Source organism: Rhagoletis pomonella, unplaced genomic scaffold (assembly GCF_013731165.1).
Source record: "Rhagoletis pomonella isolate Grant_MI unplaced genomic scaffold, Rhpom_1.0 Rhpom_scaffold_00003, whole genome shotgun sequence".
Taxonomy (NCBI): Eukaryota; Metazoa; Arthropoda; class Insecta; order Diptera; family Tephritidae; genus Rhagoletis; species Rhagoletis pomonella.
This window is the reverse complement of record NW_023458557.1, coordinates 92,832,804-92,836,844: the sequence shown is the minus strand read 5'-3', so window position 1 is coordinate 92,836,844 and position 4,041 is coordinate 92,832,804. Positions and strand designations below refer to the sequence as shown.

Sequence of the window (4,041 nt, the reverse complement as noted above, 5' to 3'; positions counted from 1 at the left end):
CAGGAAAGAGCTTTAAAGATAGTTGCCAGAATTGACAATTGTCTTACGAAAGACTTTTGTCTTTGGTGCTGACATTTGCCAGAATTGCCCTGTTAGTTAACAATTTATGGCGGCATAATCCTTTCGATACATATGTGTACGTTAGGGTGCATCACGAAGTAAAAGTTGCGGGTTTGCCACCGGAATTATAAAATTTTCTACATATATTTTAAGGCGTCCGCCAAAATATTTCCAAAAAATATTAAGATTTGCGTCAGCTTTTTAAATTGGTTTCGTTGATAAAATTTTTAAAAAATTTTATGCAAATTTTTTAAGCTTACATTTTTTGTCATCGCAGGTGCGTTTTTGCAAAAATTATTATTAAAAACTAGTTTTATTTATTAAAAAAATAGATTTTTTCAAATATTTTCACGTAAATATTAATATTTTTCGGATATATTTTGGCGGATACACCCTAATGTACATACATACATATATCTGAATACGTATATGAATAAATTTCACATATCCATACATACGAAACTATGGTTTTCGGTTTACTAAATTTTTGCAAATTTCGAATGACTTTTGAGCTGTTTACAATCATCACGAGCAATCATAAAAACAAATTATTTTCTGCGAATTACTTAGAACTAACGGTATTTTAAAGTACTACGTTTCGTTTATTCATTTGTGAAATTTTGTTTATGGCCATAACTTTATGACCACAAACTGTTCACTGACAAATAATTACAGCAAAAGCAACTTAAGCTGACACTTAAGGCGAGATATTTAAACGGATAAAAGTCATAAGGCACCATACCGCGGCAAATCCAAGTGTTGTACATACGTATGTATGTTTGTATGAAAGCATTTAGAAAAATATTAGCTTACTTAGATTTGATTGTTCTGACATTTGCGTGGAATACGTTGAAACCCTTTCACGGACGTACATGGCTATGCTCTCCTCACATCGATTTCATAATTTTACGCATATAAAAGCGAATCATAAACAATAAAGTGTCTATCTATTAAATTTAGCAAAAGAATACGTTTGTTACACTAACACTTCTACCTTCAGCCCGCTATGTATAGCAAAGAAACAGAGCTACTACTCGTGAGTGATAGGCACGTTATTGAGGTCAATAGCAATGACGGTTCTAGCTATATAAAAGCTATATTGAATGCAGATGGATGTTTGTAACTAAAACCAACAAACAACGGAGAGGAAGGAAAGCGAAGCATTAAGAAGACTGTCTTGTAAACACTTTTTCGCCGGCTTGAATTGAAATTCCGCTCTAAGCTCCAGGCAAAGTGATTGCTTTCAGCTTAGATCTGTAGATACAATTGTAGCACAATGATGCTCTTAACGCACGGCTGCTGCTGTTGCCGTTTTCATTAACGTGCGGCTTAATGCATTGTACGATGATTTTTTTTTTTTTTTTGCTTCTGAAAGACTGTGAACGCTGCCAATCGATGGAAATGGAGAGCGCTCATAAAATAAAGATACATTTATTGGCGAAAAATAGAAGCTCTGTAAAAAAGTTAAAAAAAAAACAACATTTATGTATGCATGAAAAAGCTGTATGCCTGCGGCTTTAAACAACTGAAGAAATGTTAGAAAGCACCAAGCATCGGAAACTTTGTAGACAAAAACAGCAAAAATGCGAAGAAATCAAATTTTTCTAATTGGCGTATATGTGTCTAATAGACATTGGCGCGTAAAAAGTAGCTAAAGAAACAATAGCAACAATAACAACAACAGCAATTACCAATAGAAATAGCGTTGCACATTACAACAAGTTTATAAAGTAAGCAAAAAAAAAAGCAAACAGTAGCTGTATTAAATAGAAAAATTGTGCTTTCTAGCGATGTCTGCTTCTTAGATTTTTTTGACTACTGTTTAGAAAATTTTTTCCACTTTTTTCCCCACTCTAGTATTTGTATTGATGATCGCTGGTGTGCAATGAAGCAAGAATTCATTCCAACACCATGCGAATTGTCTAGTATTTCTTTGTTTGTTCGCAAATAAGTCAGTGAAATTGAGCGAGTTGAGTGGTCAATGGAAAGCAGAAAGAAGCTCTACTATAATTCAATCATCTGTCATTTGTTGTGTATCGTCCACAGCGAGTTTGATTGTTGCTGCCGTTTTTCTTGACAATTTTAATTGGCTCCCGCAGAGTTTTGCCATATTTTTTTTTTTTTTGGCTGTAGCAATTCCGTGAAGGAAGTTGTTCGGTTGCCACGGTAAGTGAATGAAAGTATAGAAAGAGGTTTTTGTTCGCATATAATGAATGGAAGAGTAACCGAGTATATTGAAAAGAAACTGATGAGAAGCATGCTGCGGAATTTCATATTAAAAAAAAAACTCATTAGTTGTATACTATTTTTTTAATCCTACACATTTCACTTTCTAAAATTTAACCTTAGCCCCTAAACGCCTTAGCCTGTATTATTTTAAATTTTGTTGAAATTTTTCTTAAAGTAAATTACCATCAATTGGGCTTCGCATACACATTAGGGTGATCCTTAAAATATCAACAGCAGGCACGCCTTTATTTGATTATATCTATTGACCGACCTTTGCCCGGAGTGTATATACTCTTCAAAGTTTTCTAGATTTGGATAGCTTTAAAAAAATATTTTAGAAATAAAACAAAAAAAAAAAGGATTTCGATATCTATTAAAAACATTCCTTACTCTAAAATTTAGGTGGCAACCCTATTCCGAAATGCGCTGGAATGAATGGTACATATCTTGAGCGTTTATGTACTATGTATACATAAAAAATCCTGATTGAAATTAACAAAATAAAAATTTGTATTACATAGAAGCGTTGCAACCCTGATGGAAAATATTTTCTGACCAAAGTTCTCAACATTCACCTTTCATTTGATATCTATATTGCGTTGTTTTAGATAAATTGTGTTGAATCGAAAATAAGTGGCAACCTTGCACTATTATCCTAAGAGATAAAATTTTGTACATATATAGGGAAAGCATTGTTTAAGAACCTTCTCTTGGTACCCATGAATAGTAATATTTTATCATTCTTTCGAAACAAAAAATTAGATAAATATGCGATTCAAAATAGGTGGCAACCCTATCAACAATATTTTTCAATTACGGATCTTTAAAATACCTTCCATTTGATACCCATATTATGATGTTTTAATTAATTTTTTATCTTCTCGGAGATATTGCCTATTCAGATACCCTTAAAATCCAAAACATTATCTGTGTACAAAATTTCGTCAAAATCGTTAGAGCCGCGTCCGAGAACATATACATTAGGCTGGGTTGATTTTGTATGGGGGAAAATAAAAGGCATTTGACCGTTTTGTAATAGTAATATTATCATGTCTTAGGTCTAAGCCAAGTGTTATTGGCCGCGCAATTGAATCAAAGTGAATGAATTTTGAAAATGAAACTTTGGCGTGTAATATCCATGGAATGTGTTAATTGTTATTAACAGGACGATATATCAAATTAAGGGTTATTAAATTTGGGACCTCACGTTCATTTATCATTTTTCAACAAGTCTACAAGTTTTTAAGATATTAAGATAAAACTTACAAAAACCATAATTTTCCCTTATGTGTTTCCAATTCTTCATTAATTCAGCAACCAAGTGAAAAATACAAAAAAGTGAGTCGAGATTTATTTCAATCGTTTTAATGTTTTCGGATGTTTATATAATATTAAAAGGACCATGCACTTGGTCACGCCGATTTGGTCAGTTTTCAAGATCGTGGTGAATGATGTCAAACATGTATTGTCAAAGATTAGCAATCGTTTGATAAGTTAATACTAGTTTCAAGCATATAAGTATTAACATACATTAACATAATACAATTAGGGTGTGAAACGCCCATTTTACGTCCATTTAGGCAGTCTTGAAAATTGGTGCGGAATGGGCTCATTAGTCACCGAATGTTTAGGCGCGTCTGCTAACACCAGGCGCCTAAATGCATGCTATGTACTGCTGCATGTGCATAAATTTCCTTTATGCAATTTAGGAAATTTTTGCACATGCACTTCTCAACTGCCATGTAATTGAAC

The 4,041-nt window shown here is 33.0% G+C and overlaps 1 long non-coding RNA gene across 3 annotated transcripts in view; it reads left to right on the top strand.

The window, feature by feature from the left end:
* Positions 1 to 2,030, top strand: part of LOC118735807 — an 11,355-nt gene extending 9,325 nt beyond the window's left edge. For all 3 annotated transcript variants that reach the window (XR_004992644.1, XR_004992643.1, XR_004992642.1), the window contains exon 3: positions 2,017 to 2,030. This is a non-coding gene — a long non-coding RNA (uncharacterized LOC118735807). The remainder of the gene's footprint in view (positions 1 to 2,016) is intronic.
* Positions 2,031 to 4,041: the final 2,011 nt, after the last annotated feature.